This window comes from Galeopterus variegatus, unplaced genomic scaffold, assembly GCF_000696425.1.
Source record: "Galeopterus variegatus unplaced genomic scaffold, G_variegatus-3.0.2 Scaffold1011, whole genome shotgun sequence".
Lineage (NCBI taxonomy): Eukaryota > Metazoa > Chordata > Mammalia > Dermoptera > Cynocephalidae > Galeopterus > Galeopterus variegatus.
In genome coordinates this window covers 256,051-281,448 of record NW_007727122.1, presented here as the reverse complement: position 1 = coordinate 281,448, position 25,398 = coordinate 256,051, and positions in this window count along the sequence as shown.

Genomic DNA, 25,398 nt, shown 5'->3' with positions numbered 1-25,398 from the left:
AAGAATATATTTATTGTATATCATTGGTGTCTAGATTGTATTTGTCCCATTTTCAGTAGAAAAGTATGTAAATGAGCTGTTTAGAGAATGTAGATCCCAAATGGTAGATAGGCCTTTGAAGAAATGAGCTGTGGCATTAACAGTATTTTAATGTTGCTTGCTTCAGAAATAGATTGATCCCTCATACATGGCGGTCGTACAAGAGCCTGCGTATCTGTTAGATTTCTTTTCTCTCTAATCTTGTGTTATTATGTGTTAATTGTGAGCGTAATTATACTGCCTGCAAATGAAAATTGTGGTGTCTTATCACTCAAAAGGCTAGTGCAAATAACTATATGCTCCAGTGGACTTAAAAATGACCATATTTATATACAGGCAGTAGGTAGATAACACATTTAGCTTATATTTTAGGCAGTTTATCTTGTTTCCAGTGAAGAGATTGTGAAAGCAAAGAAATACATATATTTCTGAACAAAAGCTGTGGTTAGAGGTTGAATCTGTTTAGTGATAAAACTTTTAGGGTCTGTTTTCTGCAAATACTGAAGGAAGAATACTGGTCAAAGCAAGTGTCCAGCTTTCTCTGTAAAACTGTAAGAAAATCGGAGCCAACCTTTCTGTTGATAAATGCGGGCATTACAGCTATCCCTTTGGAGTTCAGTGACTGGAACTGCAGACTGCTAATGTCCTGCTTCTGAACTCAGCAGGAAAAATATATTGAGAAACTTAGGCTCTGCTGCTGCTTGGGCTACTTGTGGACTGATGACTGGCGTAGTCTTTTATAGCTGCATGGTACTTTTTAAAAAGTTTTATCTGTAGAAGGCACAGATTACCTTGTGGTATTTAAATTAGATCCCAGATCATGTTTGCACAGTATCAATGATGCATTTTATTCCTTCATATTCACAAAGGTGATAAAATCAAGTAAATCAGGTCCATCCTAAGCACTCAATGTTTCAGGGTTGGGCCTTTTGACCGATACCTAATTTAGACCCCATTGTATTGCAATTATAGTGTGCATCTGAAATCAGGGAGGTTCTGGGTCTTTCCTCTTCTGGGGTAGTCGATAGAATGCTAGAATATTTGGATGCAGATATTTGGAGTATTTCTGTGTGGGTTTTTATTTTGTTTTCTTTCAAAGCTGTGAGCTACTGAGAGTCCTAAATCTGTAAGATTCTCGTAATAAGCTTCCTTGACCCAGTTCCATGTTTGAACTCGAGGATGAAATTCGACCATTTCTTTGAACACATTCAGGCTTTGTAGTGATGCAGAATAAGAGAATTTTGAAATATGTATTTTTATTTTAGTGAAAGCAAATGGGATGCCCTGGTGGGTGGGTTTTCAGGAAGGTGTTTCTTACAGGGTGAGTTACTCAACTCTTAGGTTCTCCTTTTGTCCACTGTCTTTTTGCATAGTTGGTAGGATTCTCAAAAAATAGTTTCCGTAGTCTGGGAGTCCTGGCTAACTGGGAAACCCACTAGTCTCTCTTCTGATTGGATTGTGGTAGTGCGGGGTCCTCTTAAAAGGTTCTCTCTTTTTTTTTCTACTTTTGTGGCTGGCCAAGAGAAGGCTGTGTTGCCGCCTTCCCTCTCCACGCCCGTCCCCCCCAATTGTTTAAAACCAGTGTTTGCTGTCCTGATGCAATGTTTTCTGACCTTTTTTCATGATTTGCACTGGTCTTTAAGGCTGTATCCTAGGATTTCATTAGCAATTTTAATTTGAAGGGACTGGGCCCTGGAAAATGGGTTTAAAATAAAAAACCAGCTGATTGATGTACAAGTTAAGCATCTGTCATCTTCAGTGGGAGATTCTGATTGCTTTTAGGAATCTGACAGGTTTAGATGTAAGTGTAAAGTGACTGAAACACTATTGACTGGGAATATACAACAATGATGAGTACTGTTGTTTTTACTGATATATAAACTGAAAAACTGCTGCTAATGGTGGGAAATGTTAATTATGTGAGAACATATTGAACTTATATTCTCTGGCATGAACTTTTTAAAAAAATGCATCAACTGTGCTGCTTTTTTTTTTTTTTTATAGGCACGGCTTTTTAATTATCATAATTCAGTTCAGCTCTCAATCCTGGATGGAATTCAAGTGCAATCTCAATTTAACTTGAAAGGAGATTTTTTTTTTTTTTAACTGTGAATGTTTAAGAATATTTCAAAAGTTCATCCAAGAATGTTGTCTGCTTAGGTGTGGGTAAATTGTTGGGGGGGGGGAAATGAAGTGAGTGCCTTTTTGTAATAGTTCAATCGATCTGAATATTAAGGAGAATATTCCCCCCACTTTTTGTTTCGCACTGTATCCAGACTGCATCTTGTACATTTTCACATAACCTGATGCAACCCACTGCTGAGTTCTCTTTGAAAACTTGTGTTTTTTCTCTAATAGTTAGATAAATGAATGTTTTTTTACCATCTGCAAAGACAGAAAAGTCTTTAAGTAGAAATGCAGAACTCTTACGAATTCGTTTGACAGAAGTCACTGTTAATCTTTTATACTAACCATACCTTTAAGAGATTCTTCTTTACACCATGACTTGATGGCATATTGTGAAGGGAGTCATCTTTGACAGCATTTGTTCCAGTGTCCCATGTCCTTTAATTTTTCTATGACCTTAGTATCTTTTCAAAGAAAAGAAAGTTCATGAAGCCCAACCGCCACATCCCCTTGGAATCACTTTTAATTGTAAGAAAGAATAACTTAGGTGGACCTTCTGACTTTTGTCCAGTCTGACTCCTACTGCTGAAATGCGGAGAGCCTGTGGAAACCAAATGACTTCATTTGCTCTGGCACTTAAGAACCGAATTCACTTCCATGGTGGTGAAATAAAAGGAGCCAAGTGTTTTAAATAGCCACTCCCCAAGGCCCGCCCGCCTGAGTGTTTTGAGAAAAGCTCATTGTCTGCTTGCAGCTCTAGCTGGGAGCCTGCTTGGCTAGCCCTCCTGCACCAGGCAGCTCCATTTCTGAAGTTGACATCTGGTTTTCTCTCTCTTCACCTGATTTATCTCCATACACACACACACACGTGCAGTGTGCACACATGCATTTTGCAGGTAACACAGATTTTTGACATTAAATGTATGTGTGTTTCCAGTCCCTACTGGGATAGGGGGAGGCACAAAGCTAATGGCACAAAATAAAATGTAAACACAGTAGCCGCCCCACATGCCGCCGCTGCTGGGTTTCTGTCCGATGGTGCTTTCTGGGTAGGCGTGCCTATTGTTGTGGCAGCAACAGGCGGTAGAAGTTGGGGCACCATATGGCGGATGTGGGCCTCAGATAAGCTGTCTGGTAATTTAGCTTATCAATAGCATTTTGATATGCTTCATTTTCAGATCACCCATCACTGTGGTTGGGAGTGTCTTGGGGGCTAGCTGATTCTGAAACCATTGTGAGCGGATGCTTCCTTTGGTGGAATCTCTTTCAATCCTTTTTCCCTCGCTGCCTTTTCATCTCAAAGCCTTTGGGAGACAATGGTGGTTAGAGTTAGAAAGAGCCCCATCAGCTGACGGAACCGTCAGCCCCTCATCAGGTACTGTCACAGACAGAAAAACAGAAAACAAGCTACTTCATAGCATTTCATATTGGCAGAGCCAAGAAATTCCCTTAATTCAAAGTTTGCTTTTATTTAAATAGTGAAGATGTTTTAAATACTGAAGATGGAAGGTTAAAAAAACATTTCTAGTTTTGTTCTGCATTCAGAATATCTCCCTAATTTCCTTTTACCTTTAAATTTTACCTTAATCATAAAGTGCAAAAATGATTAACACCTCTATGTAACTTGAAATCTGGGGAAGTGTCATCTGTGATTTGGAGCCAAGAAGCAACTTCCTTTATGACTAGGATTTGTTAAAATGGGAAATGCTTCTAGAACACCGCTCAGGTGTCCAATGAAGCTGATACAAAACTGAGATCTCTCCCACTGAAGAAATTGTCAGAGGGACTTCTGTCTGAGCTGGAGCCATCTCAGATTCTGTGCACAGTAGGTAGGTAAGTGGAAGTTTGATGAAGTGTGTGACGTTGTGCTTATCAGCCATGTGAATCTCATTCAGCAAATACTTGTGTGCCTGATTTGTGTCATGCAGTGGGGAAGCTGTGAGACTTTCCCTTTCCTAGCTCCCGGTTTTTGTATTCTCACCTTTCCAAGCCCCTCGCCTTTTCTCACATTTTAACTTTTGAGTTTGTAATTCAGGGTAAATGGATCCATTTACATGGCTAATTCATGATGTCTCTCACTTGAACCCAGATCAGCTTCTTTCTACTTCCGCCCAGGTGCCTCTGCTGCATCAGTGCCTCCCATCTTAGCATGTGCATTGCAGCCTGCACGGAGCCTTTACAGTCTGAGCACCTGCTTTAGAGGAGGGCTGGGATAGGTGCAGTGTTGCCGTATTTCTAAAAGGCCCCATCATAGCACCCACTCCTGGTTGGGAACCATTGCTCTAGATATTCTAATTTTTATCCTCAGATTAAATTTGGCCACCTCTCCTCACACTGAATGTGATTTTTCTCCCCCTATATTTGTGGGACGATGTATCTAGGAACATAGACTGAATCTTCCTAGAATTCACTGGGATGTTTTTGGTTGGTTTTAAAAATAAGGCTGCACAAAAATAGGGTCTCACCTTTCTGTGCAGGAGAAGCAATGAAATGAACCAGAACCACCTTTTCTGTGCTCAGCATTCATCTGTTACTCACCCCTAGGGAGTGTAGCACTTGTTTCCAGATGTGATTGTGGAGGTATGTGTCAGGTCTACTGGGGAGAGGTTTGAAGACTGAGTTCTGCTCTGGCTGACTGCAGAGGTTTTATGTTTTGAGTAGTGGGATGCTGCTAGAGCTCCTCAGGTGGTATCCCTTAACACTGGGGAATGAAGGGATAGGAAGGACGATCCTGACAGCATTCCAGAGACGAACGTCTGGATGAACCAGCGTCTTTGGCTTTTCATTCTTTCCTTTCTTCTCTTCACCTTGGGCACTTTGAAATCCAGATGCTCTTAGTTTTCATAGACATGCTACTTGCCACTGGACATTTAAACATTTACAGGTGCTACTGTGTGCCACAGATTTGGTGATCAGGAAAAGATGGCCAGTAAACAGCAGTCAGTAAAACTCCCTCGCCCCTGAGAAGTTTACAGTTTTGCAAGGTAAACAGGCATGTAAATTAATAGTCACAATCCAGTGGGAAAGTTGTGTATGTTGTATTTCATGATTTCCAATGAGCACATTTTTTACATACTTGGACCTTTTTGAAGTTGGGACATGTCTGACAATCGTGGCTGGCCAGATGGTGGTCATGACCCTTGATGTGGTTGCACACACTCATCAAAGCCTGTAGAATGAATGCCGTGGAGAGGAAGAAGATTCTTGAGTGGGTAGTGAGCATTCTTGGGAATGATCTTGTCACAGAGGGTGATAGTGTGTGGAAAAGCATGAAAATTGATCATTCTGAGAAGTTTGTTTTAGGTATATCTTACCCAATTTATTTAGCTTATGTTTTCTTTTTCATATGTGCACAAGATTGATGTAAGGTAAAAAGTTTCAATACGTATAAAATATTATTTCTAAGTGATAAGGAGGCATTCTGGCATTGTCTGTCTTGCAGCAGTATTAAAGATAAAATCATGCTGCATTTTACAGTCGCTGGTGTGTTAGGGTTGGTGAAATGTTGATGAAACAACATGTTTGCATCTCTAGCCCAAAAGTCTGGGAGATTATATACATAATCGACAGTGATTGTTCTGCGGGAGAGGTGCTGGGAAGGAGGAGGGACTTTCACTTTTTACACGTTTGTATTTTTAGGAGTATGGATTTTTTTATGTAATATCAGAATAAAAGGGGGAAAAACTCAATGGGTAAGTGTTTGTGATATATCCAAAAAGCTGTGTTGTTCAGTGGTAGAGACTGAGGAAAGCTTTGCAGAGGAAGTGATATGGGAATGGGGCATTGAAGGAAGAGAAGCATTTTTACCACATGCCATTTTGGGAGTACAGTGGTGCTAAGTTGTTAACAAACAAACCAGCCAACCCTGTGAAATATTCTACTGAGTAAAGAACACAACCCTCAGATATCCATGAGGAAGGTTTATCACCAGTAATAGGCTAGCTTGACACTTGGCTATGAGCAAGTAATTGAAAGGAATAAAGGGGAGATATTCTACTGAGTAAAGAACACAACCCTCAGATATCCATGAGGAAGGTTTATCACCAGTAACAGGCTAGCTTGACACTTGGCTATGAGCAAGTAATTGAAAGGAATAAAGGGGAAGGAGGAAACTGATTGACATGAAGAGTGGATGTTTCCTGATTTTGATTTGGAAAAAGGCAAGATAATGTGGGTCTAAAAACACAGATTTGGAATTGGACACACCTTGGCTCAGCTATTTGCTAATGTGTCCTTGCACAAATTACTTTCTCTCTGCGAGCCTCAGTGTCCCCATCATCAAGTTTGATAGGGTGCCTACTATATACCTACTATGTTATGTGCTACTATATACATAGTATATATAGTAAGTGCTCACTAAATAGCAACTTTAAATGTTATCTTGCGTACCAGATCCTTAAGGATTTCCTGCCAACTCAGCCTGGACAGTGACTCTTGAGGAACACCCAAGGCTGTGGCAGTTACTTAAGGAGCCGGACTTCTGGTCTCAGGCAAGCTGATTGAAATCCAGGAGGGACCAAGGCAATCCCATAAAGCCCTTGACTGTTAATCGCTTTGAATCACACTTCCCTTATTCATAAAGTGGAGGAAATCCATCAGTAAATACGTAATATTTGAGGTTGTTCCTTGCCAAATGGTAGTATGAATTAAGTGGAAATGCTTCAAAAAGTGGGTAGCATGGTGCAACTTTATCTGTCAAGAAGAGCAGCTCTTTCTTAGGTTCTTGCTTGAAAGCCACACTGCTAACATTGACGTTGGGATCTAAAAGGTCTTCTCTAACGTGGTTGTAAGGAATTCACCTTTTGTAGAGAAACAAAACTTAGGGTCTTGGGCCTGACAGCAAAACCACTGGGACATCCCTGCTGGGGTTCTGAGGGCATCATGCTTCATACCTTTGCTGTCCTTGATGCACCATTAATATCTGCTTAAGGCAGGATGCTTAACTTCTCTGCACCCTCAGTTTTTTTTTTTCCTTTTTGTCTTTTTTTGTGACCGGTACGGGATCGCAACCCTCAGTGTCACGCCCGCACCGCACTCAACCAGTGAGCAGACCGGTCTCTATATGGGATCCAAACCCTCGGCGGGAGCACCGCTGCGCTTCCAAGTGCCGCACTCTACCGAGTGCGCCACCGGGCCGGTCCCCCTCAGTTTTTTCATCTGGAAAATGGGGGTGATGTTATCTACTTTGAAGAGTTTGAATCAAGTTTAGATTAGATAAATGCTTAGCTCAGTAGGCTAGAGCTGCAGGTGCAGCCGCTTTTAAAACCCAGACCATCATGTTCCTCCAACTACTCAAGGCTCTGGAATTAAATTTTTGCACCTCTCATAAGACTCCCATTCCCTGAGCTTTAAATATGATTCAAATAATAATTCGCATTCATGTGAATGAATGATAGCTCACATCTTTTGCCAATGTATTTGCATAGTTAAGAGGGTGTTTGTTAAGTTGAGTAAGTAGTTTCTGGGTAGGTGAGCTGAATCCTTTCTGGAAGCTGGTGGGTAGAAATTTGTATTTTCAAACTCACCTGCCTTAAGCTGGTCCTCCTCTGCTCAGATTCCCAGCCACACTTCAGGGTGTGTCAGTGTCCCTGTGTTTTTAGACCTGCGCCACTCCCGGTGACCATGACCGGTCTGAGCAGTTAAGATTGCTTTGTATGAGCCTGGGCCAGTGACCACCTGTATTTTATTGACGTCTTTTCCTGTTGTCTCTTAAGCAGTGTATACAGTAGCGTATTAGCTAATTTAGTTTCCCAGTCTTTAAAAAATTAAAATTATAAAATTGTTGAGGGAGGAATGTAGTGTGCGCTTGGGAGAGAGGCTTTTAGAAGCTGGCGGACTGACAGCTGACAAGGGAGAAAGACTTAAAAACACTGATTCACAACCTGTGAGTTTACTAAAAGCCACTGAATTACATACTTTAAAAGAGCGAATTTTATGGTATATGAATTATATCATAAAAAAATAAAACACTGAATCTAGTTGCCACACTGAGCAGCATCTGCCATGCCCACGATGGTGTCCCCAGCACTCAGCCTGCCATGTGTACATTTTTCTTTGGTGGTGGAGTGATTAAGACTAATAAGAGTTTACATTTCTACTAGTTTAGTACTGGTTTTAGTGAGGACACAGGAAGAAAAACATATAGTTCCTTTTGAAGATATCCATTAGAAGTATTTAAAATGGAAGATTTTTTACTTTTGAAAGAATGCGTTTCAGTAACGTGGACTGACTCACTCCCTAATGATAAATGTTTACTGTGCTAACCATTCTTATGGCTTCTACTTTAAACAATCCTAGAATAATCCTTTAAATCATAAAGGATGAACTAGGAGATCATGAAGAAGACATACCTGGGAGGCACACAAGTCAATCGTTGAATCTGATTTGCAAATTGGTTTAAGATGGGGGGGAAAAAATAAACCGAGTCCAGTTATTTTATACATCGTTTCAGATTTTGCTTGTCATAAAGGATGAACTAGGAGATCATGAAGAAGACATACCTGGGAGGCACACAAGTCAATCGCTGAATCTGATTTGCAAATTGGTTTAAGATGGGGGGAAAAAAATAAACCGAGTCCAGTTATTTTATACATCGTTTCAGATTTTGCTTGCCCAGTTTTTTCTTAGTTTTAATTTCCTCATTCTTGTTTCTCTGTCCTCCCACCAGGTCCTGACTGCCTTCCTCATAATAACTGTGGCAGTTTTAGCGATTTGTATTTTCTAAAGTGTTGTTCTCTGTCATTCCTGATGGCTATGTGCCTGTTTGCCTGGGATAGTCCTGGTTTATGCTTCTTGGCATAATCCTTAATAGCACCCCCTTTTACTCTCAAAATGTCCCAGTTTGGTTGACAAATTGTATGGTCATTCTACTAATAGGAAACTGTTGAGGAAACTAGTTGACTCTCTTCAAGATGAATAGAGAGAAAATCCTGGGCAGGCCTTTTTGATGTTGGGTGTTGAGCTCACGGTGGTGTTATTCTTGAAGGATTGTCTTAGGCGGTTTCTGAGACCAGAACTACAATAGGTGAGAATTTCTGAAAACAACATTTCCTACAAACCTGTGCTAGTTTCAACCCAGTTGTTTCAAACTTTGTGCTATTCTATAGATCAATTCATAAGTATTTAAAAAAAAAGTTTCTCATCATTCTTAGGAGAGTGATTCAGCATTAGTTCATTTCCTTTTAGGCCGACAACGTTTAATTTAGAAAGTTTTTCCCAGTGGAATTCTGAAAGCTTTGTATTGTGTGAAATTGGGGCATTGCAGATTATATTTTAGAACCTGTGTTCTTGGTGCTCTTGATCTTCCTATTTTTCAAATTTGCTTATATTTGTCTTTGGGAGACCATGTAATGATGTCCTATGATATACCCAAATGTATAAGGCAGGGAAATTGGGTGGAATTATAGAATATTTAAAAGACATTTTAGTACTTTTAGTACTTAGCCTACAACCAAAATTCAATTCCTAGTGGTTCTTCTGATGCCACTGTTTATTTAGTTATTATATCACATACTTTAAGCAGTGATTTTTGGCAGGAGCAGAGCATTCAGACCAATATGCATAGTAGCTTTCAGGTCTAGCCGAAGCAATGGCATCTGGAGAGCTCAGTTAGAGAACTGTTTCCTTGTCAGGGCGGTTCACTGGGAGAAGTCATTTGAGGATCCTCTAGGTGCTAGGATCTTGGTCCCTCCACTTCTAGCTGGTGTGGAAGGAAGGCCTGGTTGGGAAGCCTCTGCTCTTGGCTCTCCCTGTGACCTTGGGTAAGTCACATGAAAATCTTTGGTTTCCCTGTTTGGGAAGATGATGCTAGACTAGCAGCCCCTCTAGCCTGTTTTTGTGCTGCGCTTTAGATTAAAGAGATAAAAGACCTGGAGAACTGTGTTGTTATCTGAGTCATCCCATCCATAACCCCCATGCTCCTTTCCCAAAGCCAGCTTTTGTGGAGGAGGAGTACTGCTGAGTTCACTTCATACCTCTTTTTTAGTTGTGCTCATTCCTGGTCCTCTGGGAGAATTTGTATAGAAAGGGAAGGGTGACAGGCCAGATTCCGCCTTAAGTCTGTTCTTCAGTATTACCTCATTTAAACTTGAGTTCCATTTGTAGTTGAGGAAAGTGAAGCTCAGAGAGGTTTTGTAACCTGCTCAATGTCACACAGCCGGGTTTTGAAATGAGTACATAGATCTGTGTGACTCCATAGTTGTCAGGCTAACAAAGGACTGCATATTAAGTCATCTGCCGGTCTTATTGTGGCATTGAACCAAGGTAGACTTCTCAGTTAGTGTATTTTCCCAGAAGAGAAGGGATATAATACTTTGTTTTGTGTTCTTGGTGGCCTATTTTACTTTATCTTCAATATAAACATGTGGCTAAGTTCCTAAAAAGTTGGGTGTGACCTAATTGAGCCTTTCAGAGGGGACTTGTCCTACTCCCGTCATTTGTCTTATTGAGAAAGGGCAAAGTTCACCACTTTGGTTTCAGTCTTAAAGGAATGAAGTCACCAGTGTGGGGACCCAGTACCCCTCACACTGGTGACTGGTTATACTAGCCATTAAAAAGGAGAAGGCAGGTTTGCTGGGGGATGGTTTGATCCAAACAGGTCCTATAGGTGTATGTGTGTTTGTGGGGGGAGGGTTAAGTGGTTTGGAAGCTTGGAAGCAGACCTGCCAGTTTATCTAGTTTTGCTTTGGAATGTGCTTTGTTGGCAGTCAGTCAGAATAAGTTAGCCCCCTCCACCACCCTGAAGGCCTAGATATGGAAATAGCCTCATGCTGGGGATAGGGTTTGGGCAGATGACCTTGACTTCACTCCTCGATAATGGGAGTGTTTGGGAACCTTGGTAAATTTCTCTCCTCCCCACCCAGGTGACCTGCTGGAAAGTTAACTGTGTTTGCTCAGAGCCCTTAATAATGAGACCTCTGAAAAAGACACTAGGAGCTTGGAAATGGGGTTGTTAACGGGGTTGATATGAATCTTTCACTCCTTGGTTGGTTTTTGGTGGGAGGGAGTGGGCTGGTTGATATTGTCTTTTTTTTTTTTTTTAAAGAAATCATAATTTTATTAATATTATTTTTTACATTCTAGGATGATGTTGTTGGAGCAGTAGGGAGAGAGGGGGAGAGGGGAAAGGAGAAGGAACTGGGATGGAAGAAGGAGGAAGGAGGAGGGGTGGAATTGAGGCCTGTGGCACCTCCCTCATTCCCACAGGGGAGACCCAGGGGGCTTCCAGGAGTGGCTTCGTTATTGCTGAGTGCAGATGTCAAGCAGGTGTGGCAAAAGCCCTCGCCCCACAGCATCCCAGCTCTGGAACCCAGGGCCTTTCTTGCTGAGGCTTGGTTGTCATTGCTGGGCTGATTGCATGTGTGTGTGTGGGGGGAAGCGTGGCCGAGTCCCTCAGCCCCCCACTACCCTGGGTCGGGAGAGCTTGGGGTGCTTTCTGCGGTGGCTTGGTGGTCACCACTGCACTGGCTGTGGGTGTCGGGGGACGTGGCTGAGGCCTGAGGCCCGCACTGCCCAGGCTCAGGAAGCCTGGGGTGCTTCCTGCGGCAGATATTGTCTTTTCTTCCTGTCCACCTAGTTCTGGTGATTCTAAACTAAAAGGTGTTGGGGTCACTGATTTCCATTTCCTAGGATTTGTGCTGTTGTCCACCCCTCCTTCCCAGTACTTGCTTGCTCCTTTCTTAGTCTTCATACATTTCCCAATTTCCTTTTAGGTTCTTCTGCTGTTGGCTGTTTTGGCGTTGCCGTAACTCTGTACACTTCCCTCCAGTGCTTAATGTATTTAGCAAAGTAGCCTAAAAGCATGGCTTTGAAGTCAGATTCTGGTTACAATTCCCAGTTGTGCTTATTGGCTGTGTGATGTCAGGTAACTTATTTAATGTCTCTGGGCTTCTGTTTCCTCATCTGCAAAGTAGGGAAAAATCATAGTACTTCTCTGGGTGTGAGTGTAAATGAAATACAGTGAATGTCACACAGTGAGCCTCTCCATCGGTTCACCCAACCCATTTAGAAGTCTCCTGCTTCCCCTACCCTTCAGTTCTTATCCAAGGTCCTGAGGGTTTTGTTCTAACAGTCTTGACAGGAGCTCATTTATTTGCTTTTTCCTCTTCCTCCTCTGGGTTTAGTTTCAAGCTTTTTCCCAGGTTCCCCTCTTGCTGGATTTCCTGCTCTGTTGTTTTTCTCTCTCTCTCTTCAGGCAATTTCTCTTCTGCTTTCATATTTTTGTTGTCCTCTTCCATCCCAACACACACACACACACACACACACACACCCATCCCTCCCCCCTCCACTTTTCATCCCCCACCCCCGCCCTGCTCTTTGAGATTTTAGGGCACTGTCCCTGCAGTGCCTTACATTTCACCAAAAATGGTCATCAGAAAAGCACCACTTCTCGATTCTGCTCTCTTTAACACTGGGTTGAATCTTTTGACTTGGAGCATTCCCAGCACTCTTAAGAATTGTTACTGTTTTGACAAGACATAACTACTTCTGATTCTCATTATGCTAATGAACTTGTGGAATCATACACATTTCCTCCACTTGACTTATCTGTTTGATGTTGGGCAGCCTCTTCAGTCTTTCTGAACCCCCGTTTCCTTACCTATAAAATGGATATAGTAGTGTTTCACTCATAGATTATTGTACAGGTCAAATGAGAGTTAGCACAACGCCTGGCAGAAGTGTCTCATGAATGTTCGCTGCTGATTATGGTGATATTTGTGATTACCATCATCCAGCAGCTGAAGTTAGAGCGTCAAGTACCTCTTCCATAGCATCTTTCTCTTTTTGAAGGACGGGGACAGGAATAGAGTCTTATTTTTATTTGAGGTTTTAAATGTTTTTATATGGGAAAATTTAGTACAGTAGCGGGCAGCGGACCCCCACATACCCATCATTACTCAGCAACAGTCATCAACTCATGGCCATCCTTGTTTCTTCTAAACCCCTGGCTTCTCCCCCACCAGATTATTTGGAAGCCATCCTAGGTATCATACTGTTTCTTCTGTAGATTTTTCAGTGTGTATTTAAAAAATATGACTCTGTTTATAAAAAACACCAATACAATATCATGATCACACCAGCACTTTTATAATTACTTAATATCAAATATCTAGTCACTGTTGAAATTTCCTTGATTGTCTCATAAATGTTTTCTCATAGTTGGTTTGCTCAAATCAGTGTCCAAACAAGATCAACAGGTTATAATTGGTTGCAGTGCTTCTTAAAACTCTTTAATCTATAGATCGCTCCTTTTTCTTTTTCCTTGTAATTGATTTGTTTTAAAAGTCCATTGTTTCTCTTGTAGGGCTTCCCTCATTCTGTATTTTGCACTTGCATCCTTATGGTGCTGTTTGTCCTGTTCTATTATCCTCTATGTCCTATAAGTGGGAATTTAGATCTATAAGCTTGATCTAATTTAGGTTTCATTTTTTGACAGGAATATTTCATAACTAGTAATTCTACCAGGAGGCACATAATGCCCACTTGTCAGTCTTTTTGTGATATTAGCAGCATTGATTGATGATCTCTAACTATATTTATTATTTCATGTGGGCTTTGCAAACTGGTGATATTCCAGTTCTCTCATTCTTCTATAGAGAGAAACTTTCTCTCATCAACTATTGGGTTAACCTAGCATATAGTTTGTACAGGAAAGGCAGGTTTTTTTGATTGGTTTTTGTTTGCATACCATTATGCAATCATGGATTTTGAATTAGTGGATGCATTTGAATCCATTGCAGTTCCTTTTCTTTTTTTTTTTTCCTTTTTGTCTTTTTTCGTGACCGGCAACGGATCGCAACCCTCAGTGTCGCGCCCGTACCGGACCGGGACCGGCAACGGAATCGCAACCCTCGGTGTTGCTCCCGCACCTCGCTCAGCCAGTGAGTGGCCGGTCTGTATGTGGGATCCGAACCCTCGGCGGGAGCGCTGCCGTGCTCCCAAGAGGCGCACTGTAGCAGCGCGCCACCGGGCCGGCCCTGCAGTTCCTTCTCTTATTGATACTCAAATTGTCCCATCTTGGGTGGCCACTGGGAGTTGCTTTAATTGGCTCTTGTGTCCTTTTGATGTGACCCAGTCTTTGCTTCTTTGCTGTCTAGTCTTTTTTATATTCTGGGACTTAGAATGAACCATTTCTGCAGGGTTTGGGTTCCTTTTAGTGGGAAATGGGATTTATGTGTGTGCTAGTTTCTCTGCTCTCCTCCTCCCGTGCCCCCTCCTTCGGTGGAAGAATCCCCTGCTCACTTTCAGAAATGGATCCCACTTGCCATGTCAGCTCTTCGATCTGTGGTAAAAGTTGTCCTTGCACACTTGTCTCATGCCTGGCCCCTTTGACTCCTGTTTGCCACTTCCATATTTGTGCTTGTCATCTCATCCTTTCCTCCCTTAAGAAAAAGACCAAGCTGAATGACCCATGGAGGGTGCGTGGTTTCACTCTTCCTGAAGGCCAAAGCTCACGTTAATTTAGGCTTCATAGAAGACTTTAGTCACTGCCTCCACTTGTGTCTACAGGATAGTTTGTTCTACTCCTTGTCTTCATAGCAAGGAGGTGAGAGATTCCTTATCTGTTACCACTCTGAGCCATTCAGGCTGCAAGCTGTATTTTTATTATATTGGTGGGGCCATTTATACACATCTGTTTCAATAAATACTGGTTGAATTAAGCATTGTAATTTCCTTTCCTCCAAAGTGTTTAAAATAGAATATATTTAATGTCCCAGTTATTTAAAGAACTTATCACTAATCCATTATTGTTATAAGCTAAAAAAATGTTCACGGTTTAGTTTTAGGAAGATTTATGCATTGGAGTCGTAGTCAGAACACAGCTATTGTTTTGCCGCTGTGGGAATACGATAGTAAGCCTATAAGTCTAAAATGAGTGTTTTTTGTTTAACAAGTCTGCTATTAAACTTATTTTTAGTAATTCCTGTCTTTTCTTCTTGGAAATTGTTGTATGCCTATGTGGGTGCATCACAGAATATGCACTTAGGCAGAAAAAAAAAGTCTCATTTTAAAGACAAGCTATAATGCTTTCTTCAGAGGCTCCGTTCAGGCCTGGAGTTTCAGCTCCAGTAATACTTTTTTGTTTTGTTGGTGAAACAAAGCCGTATGCGTTCAACAGCACAGCCAACACAGCCTCTCAGCAGCATTGAGTGAACAGTTGTGACATTATCATCATTCTCGACACCACTGAGAAATTAATCAGCATCCTAGTCTGTGAAATTTTGGATATATGTTTAACACCCCCACCCTGGCCTTTTTTGGCGGGGGGTGGTAAATGCAGCAAGCTTCATTTAATGTTTCCTCTGTACTAAGGAAAGTACAGTATTGTAGGGGTCATTCTTTCCCCTTTCCTCCATGGGCGCAGAGAGAAGGGGAAGAGCCTGTAATTCACAAGGCGGGTTTCTGTGCCCTGAGGTAAACTCAGTTTCACAAAAGGAATTTTCATTATGGTACTGTGGCTCCCAAACATAGTGGAGGCTTCAGTAGGCAAGTGGTAAAAGCTACCAAAGAAAAAGCTGGACTGGAGCCACTGACGTCATGTCAGTAAATCTGTTGGAGGAGTCCAGCCGTGCAGCGCCTGCCAGCCAGCCCCTGCACTTTGGCCTTGCCTAGTCAACTGTTCTTACTGCTTCCTCCACCCCCCGCCCCCCAGACCAGCCTGCATTTTTGTGTTCTTTTTTCCCCCCTCTCCCTCTGTGTGACTGGGCTTGTGTTGAAACCTGTAAATGCTTTGGAAAACCACCCCTGAAATTGGTCCTGTGCTTAATGTCCTATGTTGGCGGGTGGGAAGAACCCAAGGATTCGCAGGCTTGAGAACTTTTCCCTAGAGGAACTCCTCAGTGATGAATAAATCCACAGGGGACGTCTTGGTGTTACCTCCTGACATTGTGTACTTTTAAAGAGCTTTGCTCTTAAGTACTGGTCTGTGTGTATGTGTGCACATGTGCGTGCACATCATGTGCTTGCATGTGCACATGTGTGCAGTGGGGGAAAGAGAAGACTGGTGAGAGTACGGGTGGAATACATACTTGCGGTCTTCCTGCAGAGGGTGATTTAAGAGAATAAGTTCCAATATGAGTCCTTTATTACCCATTACTCATTGATCTGCTAACCCTGAACTCTCCCTGGCATCTGTAACACTAAAATCTCGAGCTGCATGCTTCTGTGCATCTTGGGTATTTAGTCACAACCCCAGATGGGCCTGCACTAAAATATTGCTGTGCTAAATCTATTTTTACATCTAGGGGAATGATGTCTAAAAATAAACCTTATCCCACCTGTTATCCACTTTGAGGAAGTTTGGATGCTGTCACATTGCAGCCCATGGATTAAGTTGATCATGGCTTCCCATGTGATGTCCACATTCCACTTTCCCTGATGTTGGAATGATATTTTCATTGTTTCATTAACTGTCATCCTCCTGTTTGTTTTGCTATGAATATACATTTGCAAATAAGAGTGAAGCATAGGTTCAGAAGGGTTTTGAAGTTACCGAGTCTTAGGGTCAGAAACATATTAAAAGCAGTATGTTATCCATGAATCATGAGATGAGTCAGTTCCTGAAACCACTACAAGCCTCATAGTTCTTGGCTACAAGCAAAAGCAGGAAATCCAGGCTTCAATAACTTCCTTTCCCAGTCCTGGCTATAGCTGTGTTGGTGGTTAGGTTCTGCTGCCTCCCTTTCTAAGCGGTAGGAAGATGTATGTCTGAGGAACAAAGGCACTCAACTCAATTTACTGAAACTGTTTATAATTTGTGGTCTTGATCTGAATGTCGGGCTGTGTTGGCACACCCTGCTCTGCTGTACAGCCCTGCACCACTCGGCCAGTAAAGGCGACAGGCTGAGTCTGGGGAAATGCCCTGGCAAACACATGGCAAATGTTTCAAGGAGCTTTAGTGTTCCACTGAATCCTAAAACTTGGGGGCATGCAAGCAGACACTAGGCAGGAAGCTCTGGATTCCATATGTATAGTTAAAGTATGACTTCTTTTGTTTGTTCTCCCAGTTTACAGAAAGGGTTTGGGGTGGGGTGTGGGTTGAGAATGAAGGAACACACTCGCCTGCCAGTCTGCCTGAGCTCTGGCCTGTCTCTTGCTTTTGCTTGCAATTGACTTCTTTATACATGGTCTTTTTTGTTTGTTTTTTGTTTTTTCATTCCTTTTCCAGTGTTTCAGGCCAGTCTTCCTGACTTCAAAATCAATTTGATAACCGTTTCATTAAATATTTGAAAGGGTAAGGGAGAAGCATGGAGTTGTCTCCCAGTGTAATGGGTCTGCTGCATCTTGTATTTATTTTTTTTTATGAGCAGCCCCTGCTTTGTGTATGTTCCCAAGTCAGAGCAGACTCAGGTTGGTGTTTCTGCCTGTGTGAAGTTGGTACTCACTGTTGCTGTATGCTTTACGTTTGAATTTATGGGCTTTTTCGATCTTGGAAAAAATTAAATTGGGTGCGACTCGTTTTCATTTATCAACTCTTATGTTCTTTTCCTATGCTAATTGGTGTTAGCTAGTTGTGGGGTTTGAGAAAATGAGACTGAAACGAAACCCTTCTTTTCCCGCTGTAGGTTTATGTAGCGTCATTGGAAGTTCTGATAGAAGTCTAAAAATAGAGTGGGTAGACAAACCCTGTGAGAGGACACTGAGAAAGGAGGAAAAAATCAAGACGACGAGCAGTTATATATCCAGGCTGTCTTTTAAATTGAGCTTGTTTCCAATTCATAGCTGGCAAAAGCTTAGAAAGGTCAAATTCTATTTCAGACATTGTGAAGAATAAAATAAAAGCAAATGTGAAAGTTTGCCTGGCTGTTTAATGAAGCACGGCCAATTCAGTGCACAGCCAGGCTGGCGAGTGCCACTTTGTTCTTACCTGTCATTTGTATTTGTGTTTGGTTAATTTTCTGTTCAACTTCAGTCCAGACTAAAAGGTTCTGATAAGCTGTTGAGAAAGTCGGGCTCATTTTGATTTTAGAGGTTTGACTGGAGGTCATAATTTCTGACCTTGGTTTTCCAGATTTCAGGCTGGTACAAAAACCCCTTCGTTTTAGGTGAGTTTGTTCAGAAATCACTGTGAAGATATATTCCTCTTATTAACATGTGACGCGTTACTGTCTAAAGAGATTTTTTCCTTATGTTGTGAGAGGTACAAATCCAATTATTTTTATTCGTTCTGCATTGATCTGAGAGTTAACTTCTTTTTTATGTAGATTTCAGGCTGGGATTAGAGACTAAATCCTGAATTGCTTACCATCTCTGGACTAAGTTGTCCGGGGCCAGGGATTGATTCATTAATTAAAATCAATGTAAATGGATTTGAAAGCCTCCTGTAACAGATTATCTTATTAGCTGCCACACAGAGCAGCCCATGATCTGTGAGGAATGCGTTTGTTGCCTTATATGAAATGGACCCGGACTGATGGACTCTTTGGGGCTGCTTTATGAAAACCCAGTGGCTTTTCGAAGGAAAGAGTCTCACTTAACCTTTACACTGGACAGATTCTTCCTACGGATGGAAAGTTATTTTATTTTTTGAGTCTGCTAGAGAAGGCTTGAGTTCTGTTTGTGTGGTGTGTGTGGTGTGTGTCTCCCATGTGCCTGTATCTCTCCAACCCTTGCTTTCATCCTCTCCAGGACCATTCCCTGTATTAGCCAGGTTCTGCCCCTTCCCAGGCATGATTCCTGCTGAGAACTCTTCAGAGAAAAGGAGGAACCAGAAATAAATTCCTATTTGATAACAACAAAATGTTTTCTTCTCTGGCCCAAGCAACCAATGAGCAAGCTACAAAGAAGACGTTTGTTATTTGAGGATCTGGCTGGACAGCTGTGCTTCCTTGGAGTGAAGCTAAGAAGACAAGATGATACCTTTGGAGAATCTTGTGGCTTTAACAAGGGTCGGAGTTCATTCAGCTGCTGTCATTTATATTGTTGTTTTTTTTTTGTAATTGTGCTGGACAGGTAGATACTTTGTATAGTAAGACCAGCTCACTCATCTTTTCTCTGATGTTTGGATCAAAGGAGGACATCTGACCCATGCTTAGTTGAACTCTGTCTCCTGAATATTTTGGTATTGAGATAGTAGTCCTAGTTTGTCTTTGCTTACACTGTAGTTCAGGAGAGTAGATAGATGTTTGACCCATGGATACAGAGAAGCACGGAATAAAGCCACTTTGCAGAGAGACAGGCGTAAAGTGGTTGTGTACAGGATGATATGAGAGACTTTGGGAATAGTCTCATTGCCTGATGGTTCTCCATTTCCTGGTTCCCAAGTCTCATGAGGGCTAGCCTCAGTTCCTCATTCAGCAGTGTTCTGATAGACCTCTTAGCCTTATAATGAACTCATATTCCCTTACCTTTTCTCCCTGCTTATGTTAGTGGGAGTGGGTTTCTGTTAATTGAAACCAAATGGTCTCTGGCCAGCTAGTTTGTTGGGAAATAAGCCCTGTATGGTGTTCTGGAGGGTCCAAATCAGCAACGCCTGCTCAGATTGGTAGCATGTGGCTTCTACCTGGTCTGTCATGCCGGGCTGCTCCCTCAGGCAAATCGAGCTGTCCTGGGCCCTCCAGTAGGCATTGGGTCCATGTGGGCATCATCTTGGTTCTTGGACTGATTAGCTGAGGAGGAACAAGAGTGTTTACCCCCCCACAACCGACCCCGGGTCTCAGATGAACATTTCAAAGCTTTCCTTAGGTCTTCATGCTACCTGGTGTGCCTTGTGGCTTTGTGGTGCTAGGTTCGAGAGTGGCAGGTGAAGAATTTTCCCAGTCATGCCTGGGGGCACTGACGAGTTCTGGTTGGCTGAGCACCTGGAAAGAGTCAAGCCAGGTGTGTCATTAGTCCTAAGTGTACTGCCTGGTGGCACCACCCCTCACTTCCTTCCCTCCCATCTCTGAGCAATCCGGAAGGCATGCTCTCGGTAGCCTTCGGCAAGTGCTTCCTGATGATGCATCTGGTAAATATATAGTGCACATGCTAAAGCCTCCTCTGTCAGGAAATCTTTGGAATTCAATGGATTTTATTAGCAAATAGATTAACTTTCTTGAGGAGATGTGTGCCCATGGGGATGATGTCAGAAACAAAATGCCTGCTTCCTCCACTGTTCCTGGATGGGGGTGGATGGCAGTGTCAATAAGTAGGGAGGAAGATTTTTGAGACTTAAATTTTTGAAATAACCGTAAAAATTATTTCAGAAGATAGAATTTTTTTGGAGAAAATGCTTGCACATACACTAACAGATATGCGGATATGCAGTATTAGTTTGTTGGCATCTTTTACAAATTTATTTATTTATTTATTTTTTAAAAGATGACTGGTAAGGGGATCTTAACCCTTGACTTGGTGTTGTCAGCACCACGCTCACCCAGTGAGCTAACCAGCCATCCCTATGTAGGATCCGAACCCGTGGCCTTGGTGTTATCAGCACCACACTCTCCGGAGTGAGCCATGGGCCGGCCCACGCCACTGGGCCGGCCCCATCTTTTACAAATTTAAAGCTATTTTTAGTTTAGGCTTGATAGGACATGTTATGTTTTACCTGTGTTGGTCATAAAGTTTAGTTTGTATCTTTAGAAAGTGGAAATATGGAGGGTTTTATTTTTTTCATTTTCATCTTTTATTTGAAAGGGATATGGGAAAGGGAGAGCATATAGGAAGTTATTAGGATGTGGGTGTGAGGAATTCGGACTTTTATAAATGTGTTTCCAGCTATCATATGTCTAATAAAAAAACCCCGAATATTCTTATGGTGCTTTACAATTTACAAAGCTTTTTTTAGTAGGTTAGCTCATTTATCCTTCCCAGCAACTTGGTTTTTGTACATGAAGAAGTGGAGACTGAGAGATTAGGAGGCTTGCCCAAGATCACGCAGCCAGTGAGTGAAGCCGTACATACTGGAACACCACTTAGCAGGCTCCCTGGTCCACTTGTGGTGTGCTCACTCCCGTTGTCAGCCTCTGTTGGGGGAGGGGAATGTGCCCGCTGTACAATCTCTCCCCATCCCCTCTCCCCTCTAGTTACCCTCGATTTCTTCCCTCCTTCTGAAAGAATAATGGTTACTCTGTTGATTTGTTGCCTAGATGATCTGTCCAATGCTGAGAGGTGTGTTCAGGTCCCCCAATATTATCATAGAGCAGATGCTTCTTCTGTCACTCTCAAATGGGCTTTGTGGAGATAGACATTCTCTTCTTTTCTTTATCTCTGTTGGTGACTCTCCTTGTGTCAGTGCACTCCACTGGCTAGCGGACCATCTGCGTGGTGGTTGTGGCATCTAGCCACTTTTGCGGCAGCTGTGGTCATTGTGGTAGCTGTGGTGGGCCACCCACATGGAGGTGATGTTTTTAGCATGCTCCTTGGCGCTGGTGGTGTGCCAGGTTGTGGGAGGGTGGTCTGGTCCCCTTCTCCATGCTTTGGGTCCCTTGGCAGGCCCTGAGGCACTGGCACGGTGTGCCTGGTTGTGGGAGAGCGGTCTGGTCTCCTTCTCCATACCTTGGGACCCTGGGTGGGCCCTGAGGTGCTGGTGTGGTGTACCTGGTGTAGGAAGGGAGTCTGGTCCCAGGCTTGAAGCCTTGGGTCTCTGGGTGGGCCCCGAGACACTGGCGCAGTGTGCCTGGTTGTGGAAGTGCATTCCAGTTCCCTTCTCCATGCCTTGAGTCCCTGAGTGGGCCCCAAGGCACTGGTGCGGTGGGCCTGGTTATGGGAGGGGGGTCTGGTCCCTGGCTCTATGCCCCGAGCCCCCAGGTGGGGCCCATTGGTGTTGGTGGTGTGAGTGGTTGTGGGTGGGGGTCCAGTCTCCGGCTCCATGCCTTATGTCCCCTGGCCGACTCCAAGGCACTGGTGGTGTCCCTGGGCTAGAACTAATTTTTTGTCTTTTCCTTACTTCTAAAATGGGGGAACTTCCTGTGGGAACCAGTACTTGAGCTGTGTGGTTGAGCTAAATTGCTGCTTTGCTGCTGTTTCCCTAGGGAAGGCTTTTTGTGCAGCTCAGGATTTAATGGTTGACCTTATAGGCACTTCCTGCCCTCCAGATACTCGGTGCATCTGGGTTGCGCAGAAACTCTGATCTGGACCTAAGTTTTCTCATCAAACTGCACCCCATGCAATTCTGCATTACCAACCAGTCTCCTTTGAGTGGTTCTGTGCTGATTGAGGGGTGGGTCAGCTGTCCTTGCTGTGTCCCAGTGTTTTCCTGGTGGGCCTGTTTCCCCCACCACCCATGCTCCAAACACTTCCCATGGGATGGGCCCTGTGTTGGTCCCTTGTGATGACTCACCAGCCTCTGAATGGCTCCCCTTTATCAGCTGTTCTGGCTCCTCACTCCAGAGGGGTTCAAGGGGAACCCTATTAGTGGTCTTGTTGTCCTGGGGGCAATCAAGGCCCTCTTCTCCCCTGCTGCCTCCAAGCAACTCCATCCGAAGGGCACAGCTGTGGCTTCTGCTGGCTCCTGCTCCATGCGCTCAGCAGCTCCAGCCTTAAAGTGGCCGCAGACTGAAGCTCTCCGAGCAGCTTTTTCTTTCTCTCATTGTGGTTTTTCCCGCCTTCGTGAACTCTGTAGGTCTCTCCTCCTCTTCCCCTTAGCCCCAGCAGCCCCAGCTTGGCTGATGTTACATTTTTATGGTTGTAAATTGGCTGATTTGTGGGAGAGTGATGCTGGGGACTGTCTATTCTGCCATCTTGACCGGAACTAACTTGTGATCTCTTTATGGATAGGAACGATACTTCATTCATTTTTATAACTCTTAACATCCAGGAGCTCAAAAAATGCTCAGGTAGTGAAAGAAACCAAATTACAAACATACAGTGCATTTTAAGCTTATAAACAAAAAGTGGTGTTACTAGGGGTCTTCAAAAAGTTCATGGAAATATTTATATTATCTTTTAATTTTACTTTTCCCCAAACTTTTTGAAGTACTTTTATATGGAAATAAGTTTTGTGTATATTTTAGTTTGTGCTAGCATTCTTAAAAGCCACACTGATCTTAGAAACTTTTCTCCTGTGATGGGAGAATTTCTAGAAATTGTACTTCTTGACTCTCATTTGTTTTCTCTCTGGTATGAAAAATGTGTCATACTTAGATGGTGTTGGCTAGTCATACAAAACACTGTTGCTCTTGCTCTTTAATTTATGATTTCAGGTCCATATTTGGAGTAAAAAAAGAACCTCCAGTAGTATTTGAGGCCTTTAATGCATTGGTTGCCAAGGGGCTTGGTGTTGTAGATAATAAGTTGTTCACTTGATTGTTTCTTCAATAAAAATTATTCTGAGAACAATCACAGTAGCTCTGCTGCAGGATTTTGTAGACCTCTTTGAGCTCCATTTGATGGTTAGGGAGAGAGATTACTTTGGGAAAGAGAAAGCAGGGAGTCTCCTAGTTTCTAGCACCGGCCTGCCTTGTAGTTCAGCTTTTGAGCAAAGCCATAGTGGTCCCCCTGTGGGGACCCTGTTGTTCCACCCCTTTGAATTTTGTGTTTGATTCTTTGTGTGTATAGTGTACAATATTTGGAGAGTATTTATGAGGCCGTTGTGTTTTCTTTAATAAAACTGCATTTATCCTTGTGTGGAAAGATTGTATTCTTAGAGGCTAAATTCTTAGAGAACACTGGGAACTGTTTACTTAGATTTTTTTTCTCCTTTCTTTAAATAAAGGCTCCCTTTGGTTTATCAGCTTTAAAACTATTGAAAGTCAGCCAGAAATGTTGGTTTAAGGGAGAAGGCACTATTCTGGAGTGTTTTGAATTTGAGTAACTATATTTTGGAGGTGATAAGGGCTTTTACTTTTCCAGAACCTGTAGCAAAGTGAAAACTGATATGTCAAACCTCAATTAGGCCTTTCTTTTGATCTTGGAAATTGGAGTTTTGGAAAACCAAACAGGGTGGGTTTGAACAAATGAGCTGCTGCGCTGTTGAGCAACTCTGAATGGGGGGAAAGTTGAGTCATTGGAGGGGTTATATTGGAGTTTTGGAAAACCAAACAGGGTGGGTTTGAACAAATGAGCTGCTGCGCTGTTGAGCAGCTCTGAATGGGGGGGAAAGTTGAGTCATTGGAGGGGTTATATCTGTGGGTTCTCACTACCTTTGGGTTCCAAAAGATGCTTGGAAATTTCAGTTCATTCTATGCCATGTTCTGTTGGGAGGTGGGGGATTCAGAGAGGAAAGATGCTAGGCTAGTTCAAGGGACTTCAAGGGACTCCAGGCTAGTGGAAAAGGGAGTTGTGTTCAGGGGACCATTTTAGCCTACTCTGAGTGGTGTGATTTGTGGTGGTGGTGGGGGGTGGAAATTGGAGAAAAGACTCAGAGAAATGCACCTGGATATGGGTCCAGAGTTCCTACTGAAGCTGAACTAAAGAGAAATTACGTAAGGAATACGAGCTGCTGGTTGTTATGGTCTCCTGGACTACATAGACTGCACTGGACATAGAAAAGATGAGTTTCTATCAGAAATCCTATCCAGCTAGTGACAAGACAATGCAGGAAATGCAAACAGACATTGGGTTGCAGCTGAAGGCAACCTGCTGGAGTTCTGTGCAGGCTAGCTGTCACATCCCAGCTCTCTCTGCTGACTCCATAGCTTCCCTCTTGATCTGCTCACAGGCTGTATAACCTTATAACTGGAGAACTGGAGGAGGTAGAGCCAACTGGAGTTATTTCTCTATGTACTTTATCCATGGTGTAACTTGGAATAGTGAATTCTGCTGTCAGTGCTCAGGTCTGCCCCTTGAGCCAGACTCTTTGTGGGTTCTATCGTCGGTGCTGTGGCCACCTGAGGTGTCAGTGGTCCTAGGCTGGTACCAGCCTGCAGCTGTGCAGGGTGAGGGTGCTGGAAATTGACTCTGGCTATTACTATCTGAGAACATCATGGACAAGGTGAAGTGGAGTTTCTTTCTCTCCTTGGGCTCATTCTCCAGATTAGTCCTTTGTCACAACTCCCTCTTTTGCTTCATTGCTTTCATCTGTAGAGTTCTTTATATCTTAAATGTTCTGTGGCCAAGTTCACTGTCCTATTCGATCCTTACAACAATGCCAAGAGTAGAAGGGTAAGGACTTTTAGCTCCATTTTACAGATGTAAGAATTGAGACTTAGAGAAATGCACCTGGATATGTAAGGAGCAGAGTCCAGCGAGGAGTCCTATGAGTCTTCAGCAAGTGCTTTTGGGTCTGAGCAGCCCCTCCAGTGGCACTACTGCAAACCTCAGTGAAACTTCTTTTCTCCACCATGTTCACGCATCTCTCAGATCAGTTACTTC